Raw genomic sequence first — 18,333 nt, forward strand, 5'->3', positions numbered from 1 at the left:
GTGGAGTTTTTAAAGTTTATTTTAAATGTAAATTTTTATTCTTATTTTAAGTTAGCATTTTTAAAATGTAAACATAGTAAAATGTGAATGTAAATAATCAAAACAATGCAATATATGTAGCATTATGTTCACAAGAAAATTTAGTGCCCTAGGATGGTTACTGCTAATCCTAAAGCAGGTCATTTCAATATCTCTATTTACAAAACTAGTATAAAATCCCTACCCAGCCCACCCTTCACACTGTCAGAAATTTAGAAAAACATATTAGTTTATGGAACATTTTGAACACAATTTGAAATCTTTTGGAGGAAGAAATTTGAAATGCAAAGCAAAACCTCCATACAATATGATCTCATGTAATGATCATTGTATATGAAACTCTGACACTGGCTGTGTAACTTACACAGCCTCTCAACTATTTTGACCATCTTGAGACTATATATAAAATGGTAATAATGGTATAATTTCTGTTACAGAAAAAAATCTTGGAGATATCATTTAAAGTTTTCTCATTTATTATTTTTTTCTCATGTCTTATCACACCATTTTTTAGACCAATCTAATTATATTTCTCTGTCAAAATCACCAATGAGTTCTCTCTTTCTGAATCCACTGCTCATCATTCTGTCCTCACTACATTCAACTCTTACCTGACTAACGAGCAGCCTTTGACCCATTTGATGACTCTTTCTTGAAATGCTCTTCCTTTGGTTGTTGTGATGTTATTCACACAAATAGCTATTTTTCCTCAGCCTTCCCTTTCCTTATCTGCTCAAATCCATTAATGTTGGAATGCCACAGGATTTAGTTTCTGGTCCTCTCCTGTTTTTTTTTCTTCATTATCTGCTCAAGTGATCTATCTCATCCAATACCATTTATATAACATTGACACTTAAATCTGTAAAGCACTCCTAACCTGTCCATTGAGCTCAAAATATATATAGATACAAGTTGTATACTTGACGTCTGTACTTGAATGTTTACTAAACATCTCATACTTAAAAATCTGACACAGCACTCTGGGTGACCACCCCAGTGAAAGTGTCCATTGTCTTTATTAAGTAAATGTATCACTACCTACCAGGCTAAAGCTTACAATCTAGGAGCCATCTCAAAGTTTATCTTCCTTTACCTACAACATACAAATAATCTGCCAGGACTCTTGCTTCTGTTTCTAAAATATATCCCAAATCTACCCACTTTCTCCAGGATAAATTATTCACTCTAGTGCAAGCTGTTATATTTTCTTATCTATACTAATTCAGTAGTCTAGTAATTAATTCATTGTAGCCACTTTTTGTCTTGGAATCCTGCCCCTGCACAGCAGTGGGAATAAATTTGTGACAACATGAATTCTTCCTTCTATAGCATGCCTTTGCTTAAATTTTCCAGGGTTTCCTAATACACTTGGGAAAACATCTGGCTTTGCCAGTCTGATATTTATCTATTACTCTCTCCTCCTTGATCTCCTCATATTGGCCAAGCTCAGTGCTGCCTTGGGGACTCTGCAGGTGCCATCCCCAAAGCCTGATAGCACTCTCCGTCCCCTGTCCTTAGCTAGATCTTTACACATTTGGCTCCTTCTTTTCCTTCAGGTCTCAGATTGAATGTCACATCATCAAAGAGGCCTCCTTGACACCCAATTTAAACAATCCTCATGGTCTCTTTGTGTGTCCATAATATCTATAACAAGTATCACTGTGGGAAATCATTGACCTGCGATTTTCCTTATTGATTCCTCTCTATGATCCAGGATGCAGGAAAGCAGTAACCTCGTGTGCCTTGTGAGTCCCCTTCCTAAAAACAGTACCCAGAACATAGTGGATGCTCAGTAAATGGTTGGTAATTGAGTGATTGAAAGACTGAAGCTCAATGATAATTCTTGAGAGTGCAAAATTAAACAAAATATTGTCTTTGCTCTTCAAACTTGGGAAATATTTGTTACTTACATTAATAAGAGCTTTAATACTGTGGTCCTTCCTATATTACCAGCTTTTAAAAAAGATGCTCATCCATTTTGAAACTATCAAATGTGTATTTTCAATGTTGTAATAAGAATTTATTTTTAGAGAGATTCACCTTGCATGCTTATATAATTATAACATTTTACTATAATTAACTAGATAAATATTTATGTTTAATATAATGGAAACTATTAATCTGGCAAAATCAAAAGGTTATATAGGTGGGGGATGAGGGTGAAGGTGAAGGGATAGAAAGCACAATTTGGTAGTCACAAATTAGTCACGGGGATGTGAAATAAATGTAGGGATTATAATCAATAATATTGGGGGGAATCACTTCATAGATTGTATGTATAGATGCCTGACCACTGCCCTGCATACCTGAAGCTGATGTAAAAGAATATTGAATGTCAACTATAACTACACACACACACACACACACACACACAGGTGTGATCAAAAAATATGGTGAATGTTTAAATAAAAAAAAAATTATTACAGACACATTGCCATTAATCCCCCTCAAAATACTACCCCTCACTTTGAACACACTTACCCCATCATTCTTGCCACTTTCTGAAGCAGTTCTGGAGGTCCTGAATCTATTCAAAACATTTATCTTTTATGGTCATTTTGACTTTGGGGAAGAGCCAGAAGTTGCACAGTGCCAGATCTGGTGAATAATGTGGATGAGACCACAGTGGTAATATTTTTATTTAATAGAAATTGCCACACCAAAAGCGATGTGTGAAATGGTGCCTTTCCATTGTGATTAAACAGTTTGGTGAATGGTGCTGCCAAGTGCCATCCAATGGAAAGGCAGGGATCTTCAATACAGGAAGCAGTGCACTGAACCTTACTAACTATGTATCACAAGTTTCAACTTGTTGGACCCATTCAGTCAGGTGTGAGCTATGTTGAGAGAAGGTGTGTTTTAAAGTGTGCCCTAAATCATCCTCCATCATGACAACATTCTGTGTCACACATTGTTTCTGGTATACCACAATTTCTGTCAAATAAAAACATTACCATATGTCTTCATTCACCTTATTCACCGGATCTGACACAGTGCGACTTCTGGCTCTTCCCCAAAGTCAAAATTATTCAGGATACATAATACAGTCACAAAATGTAATATACAGAATAGGGAATATATTCAGTGGTATTGTAACAGCTATGTACAATGCAGAGGGGTAGTAGACTTGAGGGGGTTATCACTTTGTGAGGGGTGTAAATGTCTAATAAAAATTATTTTTAAAGACAAAAAAGAAAGTAAAGTCATAGGCACAGAATTTATTTTAAACTCTCCTTCTCACTCTCTTTGATTTACATTCCTTATATTTTCAAAAATTGATTTCTGTAGAAGGAGTAGTTATGAATAATTTTATCTATAAATGCATCTTTTATTATAAGACCAATACAGTGACTATGGAATAATTGGGGAAAAATGAAGGAAAACTGGCTCATCCTTACCAATATGTCACAATTTAAATGGATTTTCTCCTAAACATTTTTCAATGTGTCACCAAGCCTACCATTAATTATCACAGTACAGTTACAATTTTTACTAATATTTTTAATTTAATACTATGTAAGATTTTTCTGTGTTGTTATATAATCACTTTTATACTCCTTATAATAACTTTTAAAGGCTGCATATAAGTCTATTATTTGGAGGTAACATAATTGGTCATATCTTTATTTTACAACATTTAGTGTATTTTGAAATTCTGATATGACTTATATGAATAGTTTCATAAATATACCTTTTCTATCATTTGCATTATTTGGAGTGGGGGAAGAGATAAAAAAATGAAAATATGCATTTAAAGAAGTTGCTTATTTTTGTGGTTCATAATATATGGTCTATGGGTGTGTGTGTGTGTGTGTGTGTGTGTGTGTGTGTGTGTGTGTGTGTGTGTCTGAGAGAGAAATACTGAAAGAAAGCAAATTACCTGGGCTACCCTGCCTTACTAGGAAGATAATGAATGAATTCTAGGATGATAAATGAATTCTGTTATTCTCTCCAGGACCTACCACATGGAGTTTCCCGTATGAGAGGTAGCATGATTTTAAATTAGCACATGTAATTTTTCATTATTACTCTATGGAATTATGTTTGCAACTATTCTTTGTTTCTGTTTTCTACATCTTTTTTTCTTTAATTAAAGTTTATTGGGGTGACAATTGTTAGTAAAGTTACATAAATTTCAGGTATACAATTCTGTAGTACATCCTCTATAAACCACATTGTATGTTCACCACCCAGAGTCAGTTCTCCTTCCACCATATATTTGATCCCCTTTTGCCTCATGTACAACCCCTCTCCCCCCTTACCCTCTGGTAACCACTAAATTATTGTCTGAGTATGAGTTTTTGTTTCTCATTTGTTTGTCTTGTTCTTTCGTTGTTTTTGGTACATATACCACATATCAGTGAAATCATATGGTTCTCTGCTTTTGCTGTCTGACTTATTTTGCTTAGCATTATAATCTCAAGATCCATCCATGTTGTCACAAATGCTCCAATTTCATCTTTTCTTACCACCAAATAGTATTCTATTGTGCATATATACCACAACTTCTTTATCCATTCAACTATAGAAGGATATTTTGGTTATTTCCATGTCTTGGCCACTGTAAATAAAGCTGCAATGAACATTGGAGCACATTTGAGTTTATGGATAAATGTTTTCAGATTTTTTTGGGAGATATCCAGGAGAGGGACTTCTGGGTCATATTGTAATTCTATTCGTAATTTTTGAGGAACCTCCACACAGCCTTCCATAGTGGCTGCACCAGTCTGCATTCCCACCAACAGTGTATGAGGGTTCCTTTTCTTCCACAGCCTCCCCAACACTTGTTACTATTTGTCTTGTTGATGATAGCCATTCTGACTGAGGTGAGATGATATCTCATTGTGGTTTTTATTTGCACTTATCTGATGATTAGTGATGTTGAACATTTTTCATTTGTCTTTTGGCCATCTGTATGTCCTCTTTGGAGAAATGTCTCTTCAAGTCGTGTGACCATTTTTTTAATTGGATTGTTTGTTTTTGTGTTGTTGAATTGCATGCGTTCTTTATGTATTTTGTATATGAGCACCTTATTGGAGGCATTGTTTGCAAAAATCTTCTCCCATTAGGTTAGTTGCCTCTTTTTTTGTCAATGGTTTCTTTTGCTGTGTACAAGCTTATTTTGATAGAGTCCCATTGATTTATTTTACCTTTTACTTCCTTTGCCTTTGGATAAATTCACGAAATGCTCTTTGAACCCAAGGTCCATAAGATTAGTATGTATGTTTTCTTCTATGCATTTTATTGTTTCAGGTCTTATGTTTAGGTCTTTGATCCATTTTGAGTTAATTTTGGTACACAGTAACAGATAGCAGTCTAGTTTCATTCTTTTGCACATGGCTTTCCTATTGTCCCAGCACCATTTATCGAAGAGGCTGTCTTTTTTCCATTTTATGTTTTTGGTTTCTTTGTTGAAAATTACCTGTCCATATTTATGTGGGTTTATTTCTGGGTTCTCAATTATATTCCATTGGTCTGTGTGTCTGTTTTCTGCCAATTCCATATTGTTTTTATTGTTTTTGTCCTGTAGCACAAGCTAAAGTCAGGGAGTATGATACCTCCAGCATTGTTGTTTTTTCTTAGGATTGATTTGGCTATTCGTGATCTTTTGTGGTTCCACACAAATCTGAGGATTTTTTTGTTCTATTCCTTTGAAAAATGCCATTGGGATTTTGACAGGGATTGCATTAAATCTGTATATTGCTTTTGGTAATATGGCCATTTTAACTTTGTTGATTCTTTTAATCCATAAACATGGAATGTCTTTCCAGCCTTGTCCTGTTCCTGAAGGTATGGCAAAGGGCTTCAGTTTGCTCTGTCAATTATGATGTTACCTGAGGATTTGTTATATATAAGCTTTATTACGTTAAGGTATTTTCCTCTACACCTATTTTATTAAGTGTTTTAATCACAAATAGTTGTATCTTGTCAAACACTTTTTCTGCATCTATTGATATAATCATATGATTTTTGTGCTTTAGTTTGTTTATACCGTGTATCACGTTGATTGATTTGTGTATATTGAACCATCCTTGTGCCCCTGGGATGAACCCCACTTGGTCATGGTGTATAATCTTTTTAATGCATTGCTGCACTCAATTTACTACAATTTTGTTTAGGATTTTTGAATCTGTATTCATCAGACATATTGGTCTGTAATTTTCTTTTTTGTGTGTTATCCTTACCAGGTTTTGGTATCAGGGTAATGTTGGCCTCATAAAACGAGTTAGGGAGTATTGTCTCTTTTTTCCATTTTTTGGAAGAGTTTGAGTAGGACAGGTATTAGATCCTCTTTGAATGTTTGGTAAAATTCACTGGTGAAGCCATCTGGTCCTGGACTTTTTCTTTTGGGAAGGTTTCAGATGACTGATTCAATTTCCTTCTGGTGACCGATCTATTTAGATTTTCCAATTATTCATGATTCAGCCTAAAAGGCTATATGTGTCTAAGAACTTGTCCATTTCTTCTAGGTTATTGAATTTGGTGGCATATAATCCTTCATAGAATTCTTGCATGATCCTTTGTACTTCTGTGGCATCCATGATAACTTTCCCTCTCTCATTTCTGATTTTGTTTATTTGTGTCTCTTCTTTTTATCTTAGTCCAGCCAAGTGTTTGTCAATTTTATTAATCCTTTCAAAGAACAAGCTCTTTGTCACATTAAATTTTCCTATTGTCTTTTTTTCTGTATGTCATTTAGTTCTGCTCTGATATTTATTGTGTCCTTCCTTCTGCTGACTTTGAGTTTCATTTGTTCTTCTTTTTCAAGTTCTTTAAGGTATAATGTGAGGTTATTTATCTGAGATTTTTCTCGTTTCTTGTTAAGATAGGCCTGTAAAGATATAAATTTGCCTCTTAAAACTACTTTCCCAGGGGAGGGAAAAAAAAACAAAAAACTACTTTCCCTGCATCTCTAAAATTTCGGTAGGATGTATTTTCATTCCCATTTGTTTCTAAGTATATTTTGATCCCTCCTCTTTTTTTTTTTTTCATTGACCTAGTCATTCTTTATATTATTTTATTTATTTATTTATTTATTTATTTATTTATTTATTTATTTATTTATTGTAAGAATTTTATGGTTTTATTAAAACACAATTTCCACACAAGCTGTCTATTCATTTTCTTCACCGCGGGGCATTGGGATTGGTGACGCTGATGGCCAGTGGTCTGCTCTTTCCGCAACGTCTTTGTGGTTCTTTGAGGAGATGTTAGGAGCAATCTCAGCACGGTAAGATTTGTTGCATATCAGCAGCACTTTAAGCTCTTTGACATTGTGGACCAGGAACTTCCAAAAACCACTGGGCAGCATGTGCTTTGTTTTCTTGTTACTCCCATAATCAATGTTGGACATCAAGATCTACCCCTTGAATCTTCTGCGCACCCTGCTGTCAATACCTCTGGTTTTCTGCCAATTACGCTGAATTTTGACATATCGGTCTGACTGGTGCCGGATAAACTTCTTGGTCCTTTTTTTGACGATCTTGGGCCTCACGAGTGGTTTGAGGGTAGCCATGATACGTGTTGTTAGGATAACGTAGAATATTTGGAATTCTTTCTGAGCTTCTAAGGCCTGGTGAAGTTGAAGCCGCTCCTCCGTCAGCTTTTAGAGTATTTCCGCCGTCATTTCTTCTGCTCGACCCAGTCGTTAAAAGTATGTTGTTTAATCTCCACATATTTGTGTTTTTTTCTCCTTTCTTTTTGCAGTTGATGTTTGATTTCAAAGCCTTGCGATCAGAGAATGTGTTTGGTATGATTTCAATCTTCTTAAATTTGCTGAGGCTAGTTTTATGTCCCAATATATGGTCTATCCTTGAGAATGATCCATGTACACTAGAAAAGAATATATAGTCAAATGTTCTAGAACGAAATTCTCTATAAATGTCAGGTATGTCTATTTCATCTAATGTATCATTTAGGGCTGATGTAATTTTGTTTATTTTCTGTTTGGATGATGTATCCAAAGCTGTCAATGATATATTTATGTCCCCTACTATAATTGTTTTTTGGTTAACTTCTCCCTTTAGTTCTATTAGTTGTTTCTTGGTATATTTCAGTGCTCCCTGATTGGGGGCATAAATATTGATGACTGTTATGTCTTCTTGTTGTACAGTCCCCTTTACCATTAAGAAATGTCCATTTTTGTCTCTTGTTATCTTTTTTATCCTGAAATCTGTTTCATCTGATATCAGTGTGGTATACCTGTTTTTCTCTGTATACCATTTCCTTAGAATGTCAATTCCCATTCTATTATTTTTGTGTCTATACTTGTCCTTGTAACTGAGATGTGTCTCTTGTAGGCACCATGTGGTTGGTTTTAGTTTTTTGATCCAATCTGCTCCTCTGTGCCTTTTTATTGGTCAGTTCAGTCCACTTACATTTAGCGCGATTATTGATATATGAGGATTTCCTATCATTCTATCTTTGGTTTTCTGATAGGACTATGTCTCCTTTGTTTCTCTGCCTTTTTGTTGCTGTCTATTATTTCAGTGTGGTGGTATTCTATGATTTTTCCTCTGTTTCTTCTTTTATTATGTTATATATTTCAGTTCTGGAATTTTTTTTTTTGAGTGGTCACCATTAAATTTGTGTAAAAGAAAGTTTCATATTTAGAGTATTCCATTTTCTTCAGCATGCTTATTTTCTTCTTTCCCTTATACCAGTTCACACACACCTTTACTCTCCCCCCTTTTATATTCTTGCTGTCACAATTTATCCCTGTTTATGCTGGTCAAATAGGCTTCTTCAATATTTCTTGTAGTTCCGGTCGTCTGTCAGAAAATTCCCTCAGCTTCTGTATGTCTGGAAAGGTCCTTATTCCTCCTTCATATCTAAAGGGTATCTTTGCTGGATATATTATTTTTGGCTCATAATTTCTCTCTTTCAATAGTTTGAATATTTGAGCCCACTCCCTCTTAGCTTATAGAGTCTCTGCTGAAAAACTAATGATAATCCACTGAGCTTTTCTTTGTAGGTTACCGTCTTCTTTTCCCTGGCTGCCTTGAGGATTCTTTCCTTGTCGTTAATTTTTGACAGTTTCAATACAATGTGCCTTAGAGAAGGCCTGTTGCAGTTGAGGTAATTTGGTGTTCAATTTGCATCTTGGATTCGAGGATCCAGTTCTTTCCACGAGTTTGGGAAGGTTTCTTTGAGACTATTTGTTTGAATATACTCTCAGTTCCCTTCTCCGTTTCTTCTCCTTCTGGTATGCCCATTATTCTTATATTGCTCTTTCTGGTGGAGTCAGAAAGTTCTTGTAGAGGTCTTTCATTTCTTTTAACTCTTAAGTCTCTCGAGTCTCTCACTTCTTCGATCTTTGTGATTTCCAGATTTCTATCTTCGATATCACTGATGCTTTCTTGCAACTGGTCAGCTCTATTATCTAAGCTGGCTCTTTCATTCTTCATTTCTTTTATTGAGTTCTTCATTTGCAGAAATTCTATTTGGTTCTTTTTTAAAATTTCAATCTCTTTGGTAAAATATTCATTTTGTTCTCTGATTGTGCTTCTGATTTCATTAAACTTCCTGTCTGTATTTTCTTGCATCTCATTGAGTTTTTGCAGAACTGCAATCTTGAATTCTGTGATTTAAGTCACATATTTGCATGTCTTTAAATTCATTTTCTGGAGACTTTTCATTTTCTTTCTGAGCTGCCTTGTTACCTTGGTTATTCATGGAAATTAGTGAATTATTATTTCTCTTTCTAGGCCTCTACAAGAGTGGGTTCTGCAACAGGTTGGTAGGAAAATGTCTTCCTTTTGCTTTCCATTAGGTATTGGTAGAATGCTTTGTTTTCTTTCCAACTGCAGCCTTTAATTTTCTCTCACACTGTACTATTTTATTTTCTGTGCACCTTTCCAGCTTTTCACACAATGGGGGAGAGTCCCTGGAAGTGGGCTTCTCCTCTGTGAGCAGTTTTCCTTGGTCTCAGGGCACCACCTCTGTTGGGCGATGTGGAAAACTTCTGAAATTCCAAAAGTCTTCCTGCACCAGATTTAGGGCCTGTGTGTTTCAGTGGCTCAGTTTACCCTTGCAGGGATCCTCCCAAATCGGTGGGGGCATTGGCGGGGTGGGTTGTGAGAGGTGGCTTCGAGCAATGGCAGTTACTACCAGCACAGCCCGTCCTGCACACAGGGCTGCCTCCCCTTTTCCGGAACTTTGGGCTACGAGTCCATGACTGCGGGCTGCGGTTCTCAGAACTGCAAATATTCTGTTCTTTTCATCTGACACTACTACTATTCCACTTCTAGCACTGGGCAGCTGGGGGTGGGGTGATCTCTGGGAGGGTGGGGAGGGGTTGGTGAAGCTCATACCTAAGCCTTCCATCCTCTGCTTGTCAGTGAGGTCTTAAACCTCCGTTTTCACCCTTCTTCCCTCAGTCTTTGTTCCTAGGTCTCTGCCATGAGCATTGGGTTCAACTGTATTATATGCTGATCCCTCAGGCGGGACTGTAGGCCGTAAGGGGAGCATTAGCAGTCTGAATTCTTCCCTCTCCTGTGGCTGGGGTAGCTCTGGAATGCAGGGAGGTCAGAGACCCGAGCTACATCTCCATCCTGCGCCTAAGTGGCCTGCGTCTCCATCTCCGCACTTCCAACTTCCCTCCTCCCCCACTTGCCCAATTTGCCCATCTTCAGATGATTTCAGTTGCGCGTCTCTTAGACTCGTCTGTCTGCCATGCAGGGAGTCCTTCGTGGAATTATCGTTTTCAATTTGTTGTAAAGTGCAGGGAAGATTTCAAGAGGCTCACCTCATGCTGCATTTTAATGACGTTCATGCTTTCCAAGTTTTAATATGTATGTGTCAATATTACTCACCTCTTGTAATATTATAATTTCAGCCTCTGAAGAGGATAACTATCTGCCAAGACATCCGAAGTCTGACAATTAAGGTCACAAACTCATCCTAGAAGAAGTGCTACTTAACTCATTGCTGAATATTACTATGGTCACCTTTGAAGTACTCCCCTTGGGAAGCTATGCACCGACACCAGTGCCTAGTCCACCCTTCAAAGCAATTTTGGAACTCTTTTTCTGGAATGGCCATCAGAGCTGTCATCATATTACCCTTGATGTCCTGAATGTCATCAAAATATCTTCCTTTCAATATTTCCTTTATTTTCAGGTAAAGAAAGAAGTCATTGGGGGCCAGATCAGGAGAGTAGGGAGGGTGTCTCAATACAGTTATTTGTTTACTGGCTAAAAACTCCCTTTGCTTTTGTTCATCAATGAGCTCCTTTGGGACCATTTTTGCACACACGTTTTTCATTCCAAGATTTTCAGTTAAGATTTTCCTAACTGTTTCTCTATCGATTTTTTTTTTCATCTGCTGTGCTTCTCACAGTCAGCTGACAATTTTGATGCACAATTTGATGAATGTTTACAATGTTTTTGTCAGTTCTGCTTGTTATTGGAAACCCTGACCTCTCTTCATCAGTGACGTGTTCTCTCCCCTCAGAAAAACTTTAATCCATTTGTACACTGCCATTTTCTTCATGGCATTATTCCCACAAACTTGGATTAACATGTCCCTGATTTCACTTCCACTCTTGCGAAGTTTAACAAGAAATTTAATGTTTGTTCATTGCTGTAATTTAAGCTCAGACATTCTTATGATGGCACACAAAAACAATAATGAACACCACTCAGAAAGACACTGCCACACATCAACACGAACACAGCTATAAGACACTGATATACTAAGGTTATAAAACCTTCCCAAGCTGTTTATACAGTGCTGCCAATGTAAACGCACTGTGGCAAGTTTGCGAACTTAATTGTCACACCACATATACCCCCTAATTCCACAAGTGTTATTTCTATAAATTCTACAAGACATATTTTTCTCAAACCACCTCAAAAATAGTATTGAAGTATGATGGTATTCAAACTTCTCTGCATAATGACCATTTAATGTTTTTTAGGTTCTCTTCAGGGTCCTCCCAAGTAAATTTCATATAGGATATCTTCTTTAAGTAAACTCATCCCAGACATATACTAATTCAAGTTTTTGATAATGGGTAGGTTTCAAAAGAGAAAAATAAATTGAAATTTGTCTTTCCTTTTTAGATTCATATATATATATATATATATATATATATATATATATATATATGAATTTAAATATATATATATATATATATATATATATATATATATACATATATTTTTATTTTCAGAAAGTTTAGAATGAAACACATAAATAAAGTCAACAGTTGAGTGTGACTGGATAAAGAAGTAGTACAAATATACAATGGAATATTACTCAGCCATACAACAGAATGAAATCTTACCATTTGTGACAACACAGATGAACCTAGAGCAGGGATGACCAAACTTTTTTCAACGTTTTTTACCAAGGGCCATATGTGGTAAAATACACGAACAGCCGGGCCACTCACTCGAGGTGAAGTACGTATTGCCTCACCTAGTTTATTTAAGTAAACTAAATATATTTTTGGAATTTGCTGCGGGCCAATTAAAAATGGATTGCGGGCCACAATCCCACGGGCTGCAGTTTGGACACCTCTGACCTAGAGGGTATCATGCTAAGTGAAATAAGGCAGACAGAAAGACAAATACCATATGATTTCACCTTTATCAGAAATGTGAAAAAGAAAAAAAGTGAAGAAACAAAACGAACAAACTCATACATAGAACATTTGAAGGTTGCCATAGGAGGGGTGTTAGGGAGATAGATGAAAGTGGGGAGGGGATTAAAATGTGCAAATTACCTGTTTTGAAAATAGTCTCAGGGATGTTAGGTACAGCACAGGAAATATAGTCAATAACATTGTAATAACTATGTATGGTGTCAGATGTGTTCTAGATTTATTAGGATGATTACTTCATAAGTTATATAAATGTCTAATCACTATGTTGTACACCTGAAACTAATATGATATCATATGTCAATAATAATTGAAAATTTATTTTAAATATTTAAAAAATAATCTACTTTTTGTGAGTGAAAAAGGGGTCACATACTAAATCTGACAAGCTCAGAGGAGGCCTGCATGGCAGGCCCTACAAACAAGAGACTGAAATTAACCACATAAAAATTCCTAACTAAAAGAGGGTTCTGGCAAATAATCACATCCTTGGCCTATAGCTTCCTTGACAAAGGTCAATCTTTACCTTAAGTGAGCCTGTCTATTGTCTTTTTACATCTAAGATAACACACCCTTGGAATGTCAGAGTAATCTCTTTTTCCAGAACCCCCAGGGCACAGCTCACCACACCAAAGCAGAAAACTACAGAACCCTCATTGTTGTTCTTGTCCCCCATTACCATCTCTGTGCTGTACAATGCTAACTATTACAATGCTAATATTAACTATCCTGTACCCGCCAACATAAAAGAAGTATCTGTCTATCCAATATATTTTTTATCCAATCCCAGAGATTTCTCTGCTTTGCTTTCTTCCATCCCCTGAATCTACCACCAATGGATTTCATACCCTTCCTCCTTAGATTCTAATGTATAAAATAAGTTGCAAAACTGCCATTTTCCAGTGAATTTTCTCAATCCTTTGAGATTTGCTTCCCCTCAATTGTCCTAAGTTTGGCTCAAATAAACTCTCATAAGCTTGTACTTAGGCTGGATGTTTTTTCGTCAACATTTTAATAATCTCAGCATGGATCACCTAATGTAATCATAACAAATAAAACCAAAGCATTTTAAAGGAATGCTGTGTAAGTGCTGATAATTTTAACTTTAGTATACATTTTTTTATATTTGAAATGCATTAATACTCCATTCAGGTTAAAATATTTTTTTAATGTATTAATTCACCTGCATATATTCTTAGAGAAAATTTTTCATAAAGAAATGTTACTGGTATCTTTAACATTTCAATAAATATATTTGAAGAATTAAGTGGAAAACCTTAAAATTCGTGCACAGAGAATATAGAACATCACATTTAATATCCACAAGTGTATTTTACTTTTAAAACGCTACCTCAGTTTTAGAGACAAATATAAGCACATGCATATGCTTTATTTCTGAACATTTATGCAATGAATAAGTAATGGTATGGAATAGAAAAGATTGAGCATTTCATTTGCTGCAGGACCTCATATTAAATCCAAAAATCTTTAGAATGGTCATCCCTTTAGATCAGAAGTGATATAGAAATCTTCATGAGTATGAATTTTTGTGTTTACATTTATAACATAGTATAACAATGATATTACAACATTAACATTTTTATGTCTTACTTTGATTCTTTCCTTTTTACTCTCACCTACCTTTGGTTTAAAACAATATATATCAAAAGGAAAATAACTATCATTCTGATGTTAGGATAGGGCATTCTTTATGGAATTTCTATATGTCTGTGACATTTTCTGTCCTGCATTATGTTTTCAAGGATATTTGTATAGCAAACCACCTTGGAAGACAGAAGTAGTGATACAGGAGAGTTAGCATATCCCTAAGTAGACAGGGAGGTCCCTGGTGGAATAAACAAAAGACAGCCATATCCTAAAACTTCAGGTTTTGAAATCACTCCTTTGCTCCAACACATAATGTAACAAGGCCTTGAGGTTAATCATAAAATTCATTTGGGCCTGACAAATGGAGCAGACCTGATAGATAAAGAGTGGGTTACTTTCCTAATTCCTTTAGGATGGGCAAGCAGAACAAACCTGGTAGACGAATTTCATTAGAAGGTGCCAGTTCCCTTCTCCAAACAGCTCCCCTGCCCCAAATAGGCAAAGGGAAGGTATAAAAGTAGGAGCTTTTGCCTCAGTCACAGGCACCCCTTTTCGGAAACTCTCCCACTCAGGAGCTGCAACCTCTGCTCCTGCCTCTAATAAACTACTCTTTTTTAAAAACTTTTTGTCTCTCCCTGGTCCGTGTTTCCATTTTTCGGCTTCACGAGAAACGATCCTGGCCCACACTTAGAAACTGCTAGCAGAACCAACATCATCTATATCAGTAGTTAGTATATTTTCCTAGGGCAGAGGAATGTTTTTGTTTGTTTGTTTGTTTTCTGACCTGGGATAACAAAGATAATGTCTCTCTGTTTGGCAAAAGTTGAGCTGTTTTGTTTGCAGCCCCTTTATAAAATTGGAGATTTTCTAAGCTCTGTGTTATGTGACTGCGACACAAACCCGCTCTATACACGGCCTCCACCTCTGTATTATCCCTATGGGACTTGAGGGACAAAAGAAATTGATGTGAACATGAAGCTTATTCTGCTTGCGGTGTCATGAGTAAAGTCTGCTGTCTCTCAATCTTGAGTTTCGTTTCTCTTCTCAGCATATATTAAATTATGGCAGGTGTGGGATTGAAGATAAATACTTTTCCTCCCATTTTCTAAATTCTTCTATCTGGGCTAATACTCAAATTAAGAGATGGATTAATAGGAGAAAGTCAAAATTTTAATACATGCACATGGGGAATTCACATAAGTGTGAAAATTCCAAAGATAATAAGGTAAAATTGGTTATATATGTTATCTTGGACAAAGGAGAAGGGAAAAAAGATTTCAGACGTAAGAATGAGTGATTTACAAGTAATTGAGGAAGAGCAGAAGACAAATGGCAGGGAAATTCTTGTTTCAGTGGGACACAGGTGGTGATCTAGCCTCCAGGACCCCAGCTTGGCATTTTCCTAGCTACCATAATTAAAATTCAAATTAGGCTAAGGCAAACATCCTGTATTTTCTTCAGGAGCAGGTTTCTCTGTGTGAATCTCTTGAGCAGAAAAATGGGGAGGGTTAAAGCTTCTTTCTGAATGTTTTGTTTCTTAATAACCAGCTTAAAATCCGTATCCCAAAAGACAGCTTTAGGGTGGCAAAACTTTGGTCCCCTTCACAGGCTAATTTGGTAATTTATAAGTAAGGTAAAATCTCAGTACCTTCATAGTTATCGACACCAGAAGAACAGAGAAGAGCCCCATAGTGTTACTGGGGAAAGTAAGATTTTTCTCAGAAAATCTTGCTAAATCAGGCAAGACTGTGTTAATCTAGATCTTTACATTAGTGTATTTGAATCCAGTCAGGGGAGGAAATTCAAGGAAAAAAAAAATCTAAAGTGCTTCATAACCAATACTAAAGAAATGAATTTAGGATTTAATTTTTTTTATTATTTTAGTGAAAACTATGTGGATGGAAAAGGGGCCACCTATTAAACCTCACTAGCTAGGAGACTGAAAATAAGCACATAAGATGGCGTGAGCATAAAAAATTTCATAACTAAGTGGGCCATGGTAGGAAGTCACATATTTAGCTTCCTTCATAAAGTTAATCTGTGCCTTTAAGTGGGCCTGTCCATCGTCTTTTTGCATCTATGATAACATCTTTGGAATGTCAGTAAACATTTTCCGGAACCAGAGCTGGAAACTGCAAAATTCCTCATTATTATGCTTGTCTCCTCATTACCATCTCTGTGTGCAGCAAAAAGCCAAGTGTTAACTATCCTGCACCTACCTATGTAAAAGAAGTACCTGTCTCTCCAATTTACTTTTATGCAATCCCAGAGATTTCTCTGCTTTGCTATCTATCACCAATGGATTTCGTGTAATCTTCCTCCTTTGGTTTTATGTATAAAATAAATTGTAAACTGCCATTTCGCAGAGCATTTTCTCACTCCCTTGAGATTTTGCTTCCCGGCAATTGTCCTCAGTTTGACTCAAATAAACTCTTATAAACTTTCTCTTGGACTGGATGTTTTTCGTCGACAACAACTAATGTAAATCTAGAAGCAAGTCAACTGGTCATCTTAATTAATGCTAATTTAAAGATTTTTCAACTCTCTGACCTTAGCCAGTATGATTTTATCTGCAGAACCATTAAAAGCTTGGCTGAATTAATATTAGTGAATGTTTCTTAAATATAGCAGTTTAATTTTTAAACACGTGGACACCAAGGAGGATTAAAACAATGTGACTTCTGTGAATTGATTAAATTAAGGTATTTTTAGCTTGTGATATTGGCGTGTATATATTTGGCTAAAATAAATTTATTTTTTATGTGCCAAAAGGAAAAAAAAGATACCTAGTCACTTCAGCATTCTGCTTTTTATCTAAAATGTTTACATAATGTTTACAGACTTCATAGCAAAAAATTGTTCATAATATATTTACTCACTTCCTGACCTTGTCTTCTAGCTATTTAAATCCTTTTTTAAATTAATAATTTTTTAAATGATTTTTAATAAAAACTCTTAAAATATGAAATTATGTAATCCAGAGTGGATATTTTACTTTGGAATATAATGCATAAAACATGTATTATTTCATGTGGATAAACCCAAAACTTAGTAATATAAACCTCCATGTAATAAAGCCGACAGTGTGATAATATAACTCGAACTGTATGCTTAGGAAAGCACCTCTTCTTCCTAAATGTATGTAACCAGTAATTTGTGATATCTTAAATTGGCATATTGCCATAGTGCTCCAATAAAGGAAAACAAAGATAAAAGGAGTTATCATTATATTAAATCCATTTATTACATTCTCATTTCATAGCTACTCTGATTTCTTTTGTTTCCATTTCTCTACAGTGCAGTAGATTCACAAGATTCTCATATATTTGCAAGTTATTTACTGTTTCTTCCAAATAGATTATTCTCCTTCCTCCTGGATATTACCCTGGAAAGTCCCTGTGCCTGCTACCTGCTTGACTGTTGAGAAACATTGTCCTGTGAAGCTGTTTTTTTCTCTGAACTTCTCTGCAATTTTCATTTAATCTCTTTTTGTAAAAAATGGCTAAAAGTACAGAAAGCAAATAGAAAATTTCTATTAAAGAATCCTATCATGTTTCCCTGAATATAAGACCTAGCCGGACCATCAGCTCTAAATGCGTCTTTTGGAGCAAAAATTAATATAAGACCCAGTATTATATTATATTATATTATATTATATTATATTATTATATTATATTATATTATATTATGTTATGTTATGTTATATTATATCATCATTACTGGGAATAAAATATTATATTATATTATATTATATTATATTATATTATATTATATTATATTATTATACTTGGTCTTATAATATATTAAAATAAGACCGGGTCTGTGGAGACAGAGCCCCAGAAAGCAGTTTCCAGGCTCTCGGTCTCACATAGAAAGGTGCTGGTTCAGGTAGTAAATGGCCATCAACTGTGATTGCATGGCCATCAGCTGTGGCTAGTTGGCCGTCACCTGTAACCAGTGAGCCATTGGCCACTAATATAACTGCTGTGGCTATGCTAGCAGAAAAAATGGGGGCTAGCAAGAAGATGGTGGCTGAGCTAGCAAGAGCGGATTGCAGTTAGGATGGCGGATTGCAGACA

At 35.7% G+C, this 18,333-nt stretch overlaps 1 pseudogene; it reads right to left on the reverse strand.

Moving 5' to 3' along the window:
• Positions 1-6,813: 6,813 nt before the first annotated feature.
• Positions 6,814-7,831, reverse strand: LOC148757647 (large ribosomal subunit protein eL32 pseudogene; annotated as a pseudogene).
• Positions 7,832-18,333: the final 10,502 nt, after the last annotated feature.

Source organism: Rhinolophus sinicus, chromosome 7 (assembly GCF_057876585.1).
Source record: "Rhinolophus sinicus isolate RSI-liver-muscle chromosome 7, RSI-T2T, whole genome shotgun sequence".
In the NCBI taxonomy this organism is placed as follows: Eukaryota; Metazoa; Chordata; class Mammalia; order Chiroptera; family Rhinolophidae; genus Rhinolophus; species Rhinolophus sinicus.